Source organism: Sminthopsis crassicaudata, chromosome 3, assembly GCF_048593235.1.
Source record: "Sminthopsis crassicaudata isolate SCR6 chromosome 3, ASM4859323v1, whole genome shotgun sequence".
Lineage (NCBI taxonomy): Eukaryota > Metazoa > Chordata > Mammalia > Dasyuromorphia > Dasyuridae > Sminthopsis > Sminthopsis crassicaudata.
In genome coordinates, this window is record NC_133619.1 from 189,770,977 (window position 1) to 189,783,864 (window position 12,888).

The 12,888-nt window shown below is 31.6% G+C and overlaps 1 protein-coding gene across 1 annotated transcript in view; it reads right to left on the minus strand.

Annotated features, from left to right (window-relative positions):
* The window catches only part of ROBO1 (roundabout guidance receptor 1), a 582,961-nt gene that overhangs the window by 192,383 nt on the left and 377,690 nt on the right, over nt 1-12,888 (minus strand). The gene's annotated exons all lie outside the window — the stretch shown is intronic.

Sequence of the window (12,888 nt, forward strand, 5' to 3'; positions counted from 1 at the left end):
ACAGAAATTAAGTTCAGTTGGCCAAAAGCACAAGAAAGTAAAAAAGCTAACTGAAGAAAATCATTCAATAAAAATTAGAATTGGACAAATATAAGGGAATGATTCAATGAGGCATCAAAAAGGAGTCAAACAAAACCACCCAAAATGAAAAAGATAGAGAAAATGCAAACTACCTTACTGGAAAAACAACACTCCTAGAAAATAGATTCAGGAGAGGCAATCTAAGAATTATTGAACTACTTGAAAACCATGATGGGGGGGGGGGGAAGGCCTAGACAACATCTTTCAAGAAATAATCAAGAAAAACCACTCTTATAATCTAGAATCAGAGGATAAAAATTGCCATTGAAATGATCCACTGATGATACCCTTAAAGAGACCCCAATATGAAGAGTGCTTCATATAGCTGAATATTCTAGAATTATCACATCAAGGAGAAAATATTGCAACCAGCCAGAAAGAAACAAATCAAATGTTGAGGAACTATAATCAGGATGATATACAATTTAGGAACATGAACTTTAAAGGATCAAAAGGACTGTAATTTAGTATTCCAGAGGGCAAAAGAGCTTGAACTGAAGCCAAGGATTAAATACCCAGCAAAAGTAAGTGTTATCTTTCGAGGGAAAAAAAAATGGACATTCAAGATTTTCAATTATTTTTCATGAAAAAAACCAGAGCTGAACAGAACTCAAATTCAATTCAAATACAGAACTCAAGAGAAGCATAAGAGAACAAAAAGGTAAATAAAATAACAATGTTTTTTAAAGGTTAAAATGTTTAAATCTCTATGTGGGGAGATAATATGTTCAACTCTTAAAAAGTGCATTTTTTTAGGGATATACTTAGAAAGTCTAAGTATGATTTAACTTGATTGAACCTGGGGTAAAAATGGGATTGTAGTGGAAGAAGAGGAAAATGGGGTAAATTATTACATCACATAACGAGGCAAAAAATAACCTATTACACTTGAGGGAAAGAAGGAAGGAGAGTGAGGATTGTTTCAATCTTAATCTTCATCAGGATTTGGCTCAAAGAGGGAGTAGTAGGCATATTTAATTTGATATAAAAACTTGTCTCACCCTATAGAGAAGGAGAAGGGCAAAGGGGAAAGAAAATGGGGAGGCCAATATAAGGGAGAACAGAAGTAGAAAAAAAAAGGGAAAAGAAAGTAGGAAAGGGCTGAAAAAGGGGAGGCTAAATTGAGGGAGGATGTAGTCAGAAGGAAAAAAGAAAGGGAGAAAGGAAAGAGAAAAGCAAAACTTGGAAAAAATAGGATGGCAATACATAGTCATTTTAACTATGAATATAAATGGGATGAACTCTCCCACAAAACCTAAATAGATGGCAGATGGAATAAAAGGTAGAATCTTACAATTAGTTTACAAGTAACACATTTGAAACAGAAATACATACAGAATAATGGTAAAAGGCTGGAACAGAATCTTCTACGCTTCAGCACAAGTAAAAATAAAAGAGATATTTCCTAGCCACTCTTCTGCTTTCTAGCCACTACGAAAAGGGCTGCCACAAACAGGTCCCTTTCCCCTCTTTAGTATTTCTTTAGGATATAAGTCCAATAGCAGCACTGCTGGATCAAAGGGTATGCACAGTTTGATAATTTTTTTGGGCATAGTTCCAAATTGCTCTCCAGAATGGCCAGATCCTTTCACAACTCCACAAACAATGTATTAGTATCCCAGTTTTCTCACATTCCCTCCAACATTCATCATTATTTGTTCCTGTCATCTTAGCTAATATGACAGGTGTGTAGTGGTATCTCAGAGTTTGAAACTGGAAGATGAATGGATGTCCATCAATTGGAGAATGGTTGGGTAAATTATGGTATATGAAGGCTATGGAATATTATTGCTCTGTAAGAAATGACCAGCAGGACGAATACAGAGAGGTTTGGAGAGACTTACATCAACTGATGCTGAGTGAAATGAATAGAACCAGAAGATCGCTGTACACTTCAGTGCTATATGAAGAGGTATTCTGATGGAAGTGGATATCTTCAACATAAAGAAGATCCAACTCACTTCCAGTTGATCAATGATGGACAGAAATAACTACACCCAGAGAAGGAACACTGAAAATTGAATGTAAACTTTTAGCACTACTGTCTATTGACCCAAGTTACTTATACCTTTGGAATCCAATACTTAACGTGCAACAAGAAAATTAGATTTACACACATATATTGTATCTAGGTTATACTGTAACACATATAAAATGTATGGGATTGCCTGTCATCTACGGGATAGAATAAAGGGAGGGAGGGGAAAATTTGGGAAAATGAATACAAGGGATAATGTTATTAAAAAAAAATTACTCATGCATATATACTGTCAAAAAAATTTATAATTATAAAAGTTAATAAAAAAAAAGAATTTATACCAGGAATGCAGGGCTAGTTCAATATTAGGGAAACACAGCATAATAGAGTCTATCAATAACAAAGCTAATAAAAACCATATGATTATCTTAATAGATGGAGAACAATCATTTGATAAAATCCAACACCTGTTACTATTAAAAACACCAGAACACATAAGAAAAAATGAAGTTTTCCTTAAAATGATCAGTAGCATCCATCTAAAACCATCGGCAAATACAAGATGTAATAGGGATAAACTAGAAGCATTCACAATAAAATAAAGGATGAAACAAAGTTGTCCCCTATTACCATTACTATTCAATATTATTTTAGAAATGTTGGCTTTAGCAACAAGAAAAAAAAAGAAATTAAATGAATCAACTAAAAACTAGAAAAAATTACCAACTTTAGCAAAGTTGCAAGATAAAAAATAAATCCATATAAATCATCAGCACTTCTATATGTTACTAGCAAAGTCTAGCAGCAAAAAATTTAAAGAGAAATTCCATTAAAATAACTAGATAATATATTTGGAGGTCTACCTCCCAAAGCTAGGGATTATATGAACATAACATAAAATATTTTTCACATAAATAAAATTCATAAGTAATCCAATATACCAATATAACAAAAATGACAATCCTACCTAAATTATTCAACTTTATCAGTACGAAAAAATTGCTTTACAAAGCTAGAAAAAATAACAAAATTAATCTGGAAGAATAAAAGGTCAAGAATTTCAAGGGAATTACTGAAAAAAATTGCAAGTAAATATGGCCTAGTTGTACCAGATCTAAAACTATTATAAAACAGTAGTCATCAAAACCATTTGGTACTGCCTAAGAAATAGAGTAGCTGATCAGTGGAATAGGCAAGGCTCACAAGACACAACAGTCAATGACTATAGTAATCTTGTGTTTGATAAATTCAAAGACTCCAGGTTCTGAGAAAGGAATTCACTATTAGACAAAAATTATTGGGAAAATTGGAAAATAATATGGCAGAAACTAGGCACTGACTAACACCTAACATCTTATATCAACATAAAGTCAAAATGATTCACAATTAAGACATAAAAAATAATACTATAAGTGAATTAAGAAAACAAGGGATAATCGATCTCTCAGATTTGTGAAGAAGGAAAGAATTTATAGCCAAAAAAGAAGCAGAGAACATTATAAAATGCAAAATGGATAATTTTGATTATATTAAATTACATGTTTTTATGCACACAAAACCAATGCAGACAAAATTAGATGAGAAGCAGAAAACTGGGGGGCAGGGTGAGATTTATATCTAGGGTTTATGACACAAGCCTCATTTCTAAAATATATAGATAAGTAACTCAGATATATAATAATACAACTATTGTCCAAATGATAAATGGTCAAAGGATATGAACAATTTTCAGATGAAGAATTTAAAACCATTTTCACCTAAAAGAAAAAAATTCTCCAAAACATTACTGATTAGAGAAATGCAAATTAATACAATGCTAATGTACCACTTCACATCTCTCAGACTAAGTTCACAGGAAAATACAATGATAAACACTGGAAGGAATTTGGGAAAACAGAGACACTAAGACATTCTTGATGCAGTTGAGAAACTGATCCAACCATTCTGAAGAGCAACTTGGAACTATGCCCAAATGGCTATCCAACTGCATACCTTTTGATTCAGCAGTGTCTGCACTGAGTCTGTATCCCAAAGAGATCATAAAAAAAAAGATAAAGACCCACATGTGCAAAAATGTTTATAGCAACCCTTTTGGTAGTGGCAAGGAAGTTGAAATTAAGTGGATACCCAGAAGTTAGACAATGGATGAATAAGTTATAGTATATGAATATCATGAAATATTATTGTTCTATAAGAAATGATCAGCAAGATGATTTTAGAAGAGACTTTAGAGAAAGTTTCTTAAGGAGAGATTTATATAAACTGATGCTGAATGAAGTGAATAGAACCAAACACATTGTATCTAGAGGCACCAAGATTGTGTGAGGATCAATTCTGATTGATTAGGTTTTTTGCAGCAATGAGGTAATCCATGCCAATTCCAATGGATTTTTGATGGAAAAAACCATCTTCCATCCAAAAAGAAGACTGTGGGACACAATATAGTATTTGCACATTTTCTGCTATTATTTGCTTGCTTTTTTCTCATTGTTTTTTTTTTCCTTTTTTGATCATATTTTCTTTTCATATATATGGAAATATATATAGAACAATTACACATATTTAACACATACTGAATTGTTTCCTCTATACGGTTAAGGTAAGGAGAAAAATTTGGAGTACATGGTTTTGCAGGGGTGGACGTTGAAAACTACCTTTGCATGTATTTTGAAAACAAAAAACTATTTTTTATAAAAGGAATCCTAAGCATATGTGAGAATGGTAACATTCAGTATTCAGTGTAGTGTTATTTCTATTAACACATTGTTAATAATCCATTTTATAAAGTCTATTCTTTCTGTAACTCATAACTAAAAAGAATTGGATTATTAGAAACATTGAAATTTTGCAGTTAAATGTGTATTTTAACAAAGGAATTACATAGAAATAAATACTAATATAAATATGAAAAGAACAAAATAAGAAATTTGATTCCTTTAAATAGGGAAGAGGGCCAGCTAGATGGTGAAAGTAAATACAGCACCAGCCTTGAAGAGAGAAGGACCTGAGTTTAAGTCTGACCTCAGACATTTAACATTTTCTAGCTGTGTGACCCTAGGCAACTCACTTAACCCCAATTGCCACAGCAAAAATAAATAAATACACACAAGGTTATATTTCAATGGGAGAAATTACACACAGTATTAGTGTGTATATAAGCACTGTCATTTATATATTTTCTTTTTAAAAAGAGAATATACAATTTAGAAAAGCTATTAAATTCAGTATTCATTTCCTTTCTTCCATAAAAGATGTTGTCAAGAGACTCATTTGCATGGAAATTGTAAAAGTATACATGCATTTTTAAAAAAAAATTTATAAAATACACATTTTGCATATTTATCAATGTCTATCATAGTCTAATAAAAGTCAAATATAAGACAAATGGTAAGAAAAAGATACTAAAAAAACTCAATGTAATATCATCAGCATTTTTTTCTGCTCTAAAATCTTCACACATATACCCATATAGTTGGAATTACATAATACAAAAAGTTTTATCACATTTATATAAGAATTAGACATGATCTGAGATATCATTTAGTCTGCCTTTTCATAAATATGTATCATAATTTGCCCATGATCAGAAATGTTCTAAGTATTTTTAGCCATAAATTGGACATGAGTCTTCTGATCCCATCAGAAATCAGTAAGCAAAGTTGAGTTATAACTATTTTTAAAAGAGAGGGATTGGGAAGGATGAAAGGAAAGAGATGCTTTTAAATTTTAAAAAATGACATTGATTCATGAGACCTGTTACTCTGGGAGTTGGCCGTTGGCATTTAAATACATTTCCCCATATTCTAATTCATATACCATTTAAGAATATATTTAAGAATTAGAGTACCACAATATAAAATATAGTTCTTTAATGACTACTTTTTAAAAAAATCCTAAATTTAAGGTTCAAAACCTCAAACTAGTTAAGAGGTTTACAAAAATCATACTTTTAACTGGTAATTCCTGCCTTTTCATATATAAATTTTGTGAAATTAAAGGTTAAATATAAGTAGGCTTTGTAGGTCTCTCTTTAAAAAAAAAAAAAAAAAAAAAAAGCATGTCTTTCAATTACATAATGAGACAAGTTGAATCCACATAGAATATATAAGAGTAGTGTTACAACACAGTTCTCTTTTATAATCCTAACTCAGTTTCCCTAATTACCCTGACTCAGTTTTCCTAAATTGTCCTGCCTCTGTTTCCTTAATTGTTCTGCCTCAGTTTATAATTGTTCTGCTCAACCACCCCTACCTCCTGATCATGATGATCCAGATAAGGAGAAAGACTTTCTACTTTAGGCATCATCAGAATGTTGGTTGCCTCTCCCCATTCTGTAATCCCAATTATCAGATGTCCCCCAGGCCTCTCCTTACCTTGTCAGAACCAGATTGTTACTCCCATGTTCTCACTCTCAGCACCCTGACTCCACCCCTGTCTCAGTCTACCTCCAGTATCTGAGACACATGTATATATGTCATTGAGAACTCACATTGTTTGTTGGATTCTTAGAGATGATAGTCTCATTCAGCCCTGGGGTCAAACCATGGATCCATTTGGTCCCAGAAAATCTCTCCCTTTTAAATAAATTATTAAATACTCTCTAATCGTTATACTGCTTCAGTTTCTCCAGCATTACAGTAGGAAAATAAAAAACATCCCTTACCCTAACCAATAATATTTTGGTTTTTTGCGTAAAGCTGTTTTTAATACAACTTAAATATAAAACAGTATTGACAAACATATTTGAAAGAAAATTCATAACTTACTCTAGAGTCAGGTTTGTATCATATAAAAAACATAAGATTTGACAAAAAGTTTAATTAATTTCTTAAGACTAAACTTACACTATTTGTTGAATATTATTTACTTATAAAATTATATCAAAAAGAAATTATGGCTATTAAAAAGTGTTATACAGGGAAAGGAAGTCTAAAAGATGAATAAAAATGAAATGTTTCAAAAATTAAATGCTTATACTATCTCTAAATGTTTTTAAACATCTTTGAAATTCAATAATTTCTTAATAAAAAAATTACATGTTTCTTTCTGACCTTCTCTGATCACTCTCACACATTAATGACAAAATCCAGCCTCTGAATTACCTCTGAAATGGCAAAATCCACAAATATTGGAAGTGCAGCAAATTACCAGCAGAAGATAATTTCGAAGGTTGTCAGAAAAGGTCTGTTTCAGTGGGGATGAGGGAGGAGGTGACGAGGCGCAGTACGCCAGCAGACCTAGGGCAGTACGCAGTCCCCACAAGTCTGTGAAGATTCTGCCTGCCAGAGAATCTACAAGGATGATTCTACACCAGTGTTGGCTATTCTGTCCTGGCTGCAAGCCAGTAAGTAAGTGGAGAAGTTATAAAACATCCAACATAAACACTAAAGGTAAAGAGAAATCAAATCCCCAAGTCTCCCGGGACCTGGCCACACCAAACAAGCACCAGAAATGAGTCACCACTGACCCAATGAAACCAATACTCCTCTTCTGCCAATTCACTGCCACCTATAAAAGAAGAAGATGCTAACATTTTTTTAAATGAATAAAATGCAAAGAGACCTCTAACTATAAATAGTTTCTGTGGTGAAAGAGAAGAACAGATTTCAAAGATGAGGAGACTAAAAACTGATTATCTCAAAATGAAGCCCCAAAGAGTGATATAACCTAGTCCTCATCCCACAAGGCTCTCCTAAAAGAAATTTAAAAGGATCTCAAAAGAGAGCTAGAAGAAAAATAGTGAAAGGAAAGTAAAACTTTGCAAGAGGATTTGGAAAGGTATATAACTTATTAAAAGATAGATTTGACAAAAGGGAAAAAAAAACAACACCCTGAAAAACAGATTTTGTGAAATGGAAAAGGCAAATAACTCCCAGGGGGGGAATTGTAAAGTGGAAAAAGAAAATAACTCCTTAAAATTTTTTGTGAAAACAAAAATTCCATAGAACAAAACAACTCACTAAAAAACTCAATTTGACAAATAAAAAGAAGTCAAAAGACAAATGAAGAAAATAATAATAATAAATTCACTAAAAATCAAAACTGACCAAATAGAAATGAAAGACTCAAGACATCAAGAATCACTCAAGCAAAACCAAAAACATGAAAAAATATAAAAAAAGTAAAATATCTACTTGGGAAAACAATAGACCTGGAAAAAAGATCTAAGAGAGAGAATCTAAGGATCACTGGAATCCCTGAAATCCATGATCAATCATAGAGCTTGGATGCAATTTTTCAGGAAATCATCAAAGAGAACTGCCCTGATATCATATAATCAGAAGGTACAATAGCCACTGAAAGAATTCTGCAAATACCACCTAAAAGAGACCCCAAAATTAAAACTCCAAGAAATATCATGGCTAAATTTCAGAACTATCAGACCATGCGGATAAAAATATTACAAGCAGCCAGAAAGAAACAATTCAAACACCGAGGAGCCACAATTAGCAACTTCCACCATAAAGGATTGAAGAGCCTGGAATCTGATATTCTGAAAAAAAAGGCAAAGGAACTTGAAATATAGCCAAAAATAAACTACCTCTCTAAACTGAGAATTTTCTTCCATAGAAAAATATTGGCATTGATTGAAACATGTGAATTCTATTTATTTCTGATGAAAAGACCAGAGCTAAACAAAAAATTGGACCTCTAAATATATGATAAAAGAGAAGCATAAAAAGGTAAAAAGAACTCTTGAAGCATGTATTTCTATTGTGGGTATACACAAAGAGTGCATGTATAATCTAATTTTACTGTTATAATATAAAAAGAAAGTAAAGATTAAAAAGGAATTGTACCAAAAAAGGGAAAAAGTAAAATTAAAATGAGGGAAATTACATGTCAGGAAGAGACAGAGGGTTTGAAACCTATTATGTTTGAAAGAAAAAAGGGAGGGGGATGAACATTGTGTGAATTTTACTCTCATCAGATTTGGCTCAAAGAAAAAAAAATAGACATATTTGGTTTACAGAGAAACTGTAAAGAGAAGAGAAACTTCTCTCACCTTGAAAAGTTGGAGGGAAAGAGTGAAAAGGGAAGCGATGGGCTAAATAGAAGGGAATACAGAAATAATAAGGAATAGGTATAAGAAAGGGAGAGAGATTCAAAGGAAGAGGGCTGCTTGAGGCAAGGGAAGTTAAATAATAGTGAGAAGGGAGAGGGGAAAGGGGAAAAGGAAAGAGAAAATAATAATCTAGGGATAATAAGATGGCAGGAAATACAGAATTAATATTTAAGCATAAATGTAAATGGGGTGAGCTCTCCCATAAAGCAGAAGCAGATAACAGATTAAATTAAAAGGCATAATCCTATAATATGTAGTTTACAAGAAACACATTTAAAGCAGAGAGATACATATAGAGTAAAGGTAAAAGGCTGAAGCACAATCTATTATGCTTCAGGTAAAGTCAAAAAAGCAGGGGTAGCCATCCTGATCTCAGATCAAGGAAAAGCAAAAATTAATCTAATTTAAAGAGATAAGGAAACTATATCTTGTTAAAGAGTAATATAGATAATGAAGCAGTATCAATACTAAATATATATACATCAAGTGGTAAAGCATGGAAATTCTTTTTTTTTTTTTAATTCATTTTTCCAAATTATCCCCTCCCTCCCTCCACTCCCTCCCCCTGATGGCAGGTAATCCCATACATTTTACATGTGTTACAATATAACCTAGATACAATATATGTGTGTAAATACCATTTTCTTGTTGCACATTAATTATTAGCTTCCGAAGGTATAAGTAACCTGGGTAGATAGACAGTAGTGCTAACAATTTACATTCACTTCCCAGTGTTCCTTCTCTGGGTGTAGTTATTTCTGTCCATCATTGATCAACTGGAAGTGAGTTGGATCTTCTTTATGTTGAAGATTTATGCATGGAAATTCTTAAAGTGGAAGTTAAGAGGGCTGCAAGAAGAAATAGACACCATAGTAGTGGTAGATCTCAACATTGGTCTCTCAGAACTAGATAAATCAAACCACAAAATAAATACGAAAGAAGTTAGAGGTAAAGGGAATACTAGAAAAGTTAGATATGATAGATCTTTGGAAAAAATTGAATGGGGACGGAAAGGGGTATACTTTCTTCTTGGTAGTGCATGAAGCCTGTATAAAAATTAACTACATATTAGGACATAAAGTCCTCAAATTCAAATGCAGAAAGGCAGAAACAATAAATGCATTTTTTTCAGATCATGATGCAATAAAAATTACATTCAATAAAAAGCCAGGAAAAAATAGACCAAAAAGTAAATGGAAATTAAATAATCTCATCCTCAAGAATGAATGGATGAAACAGCAAATCACAAACACAATCTTTTCAATCAAGAGAATGACAATAATAGACAACATACCAAAATTTGTGAGATGCAGCCAAAGTGGAAATAAGGAGAAATTTTATCTCTTTATCTTACTTGCATAAAATAGAAAAAGAAAAGATCAATGACTAGGGCTTGAAACTAAAAAAGCTAGAAAAAGAGCAGATTAAAAATCAAATACCAAACTTGAAATTCTAAAAATAAAAGGAGAGATTAATTAAATTGAAAATAAAAAAACTTATTGAATTAATAAATAAAACAGAATTGGTTTTTATGAAAAAAAAATCAAAATTTTTGATTAAAAATGTTAAGAGGAAAATCAAATTATTAATCTGAAAAATGAAAAGGGAGAACTTTACACTAATGAAGAGTAAATGAGAGAAATAACTAGGAATTACTTTGTACAACTTTATGGGCAAATAAATGTGATACCCTAAGTGAAATGGAAGAATACCTATAAAAATGTAAGTTGCCCAGATTAACAGGGGAGGAAGCAAATTGCTTAAATAGTCCCATTTTAGAAAAAGAAATAGACTAAACTATTAATCAATTCCCTAAGAAAAAATCCCCAGGACCAGATGGATTTACATGTGAATTCTACCAAACATTTAAATAAAAAATAACTCCAATACAATATACACAATTTGAAAAAATAGGGAATGAAGGACTCCTACACCAAATTCCTTTTATGACACAGACATGGTACTGATACCTAAACTAGGTAGGTTGAAAACAGAGAAAGAAAATTATAGACCAATCTCCCTAATGAATATTGATGCAAAAATCTTAAATAAAGTATTAGCAAAAAAAATTACAGAAAATCATCCCCAGGAGAATACACTATGACCAAGTAGGCTTTATACCAGAAATGTTGGTTCAATATTAGGGAAACTATTAGCATAATTGACTATATCAATAACCAAATTAACAAAAACCATATGATTATTGCAGTAAATGCTGAAAAAAGCATTTAATAAAAATCCAATATCCACTCCTATTAAAAAAAAAAAAACACTAGAGAGTATAGGAATAAATTGACTCTTTCTTAAAATAGTCATTAACATCTATTTAAAACCATCAGTAAGCATCATATGTAATAGGGATAAACTGGAACCATCCCCAAAAATATCAGGAGTGAAACAAGGTTGCATACTATCACCATTACTTTTCAATAGTGTGTTATAAATGCTAGCTTTGGCAATAAGAGTTGAGAAAGAGATTAAAGGAATTAGAATAGGTAATGAGGAAACCAAATTATCACTCTTTGAAGATGATATGATGGTATACTTAGAAAACTCCAAAAATTCTACTAAAAAAAGCTATTAGAAATAATCCACACCTTTAGCAAAGTTGCAGGATACAAAATAAATCCATATAAATCATCATCATTTTTATGCATTACTAACAAAATCCAACAGCTCAAGATACAAAGAGAAATTCCATTTAAAGTAACTGCCGATAGCATAAGATATTTGGGGATCAATCTGGCAAGGAAAAGTCAGAAACTATATGAGCAAAACTATAAAACACTTTCCACAAAAATAGTCACACCTAAACAACTGGAAAAATATCTAGTGCTCTTGGTTGGTCGAGTGAATATAATAAAGACGACAATACTACTTAAACTTATCTATTGTTTAATGATATACCAATCAAACTCTCAAGAAAGTATTTTACTGACCTAGAAAAAAAAATAACAACAAAATTAATCTGGAAGAACTAAAAACCAAGAATTTCAAGGGAACTAATTAAAAAAAAAAAATCAAATGAAGGTGGTCTAGCTGTATCTGATCTAAAACTATATTATAAAACAGCAGCCATCAAAATCATCATCACAATTGACTAAGAAAAAAGAGTAGTTGATCAGTGGAATAGGTTAGGTTCACAGGACAAAATAGTTAAAAACTATTGCAATCTAATGTTTGACAAACCCAAAGACCCCAGCTTTTGGGATAAGAATTCAGTATTTGACAAAAAATGCTGAGAAAATTGGAAACTAGTATGGCAGAAACTAGGCATTAACCGATACTTAACACCTTATAAGATCAAGATAAGGCCAAAATAGGTTCATGATCTAGACATAAAGAATGATATTATAAATAAATTAGAAGAACATAGGATAGTTTACCTTTCAGATCTGTGGAGGAAGAAGGAATTCATGACCAAAGAAGAACTAGAGCTCATTACTGATCACAAAACATTTAATTTTGATTATATTAAGTTAAAAAGGTTTTGTACAAATAAAATTAATGCAGGCAAAATTAGAAAAGAAGCAATAAACTGGGAATATATATATATATATATATATATATATATATATATATATATATATATATATATATATATATATATATATTTACAGTCAAACGTTCTGATAAAGGCCTCATTTGCAAATATATAGAGAACTGACTCAAATTTCTGAGAAATCAAGCCATTCTCCAACTGATAAATGGTCAAAAGACATGAACAGAAAATTTTCAGATGAAGAAATTGAAATTATTTCTA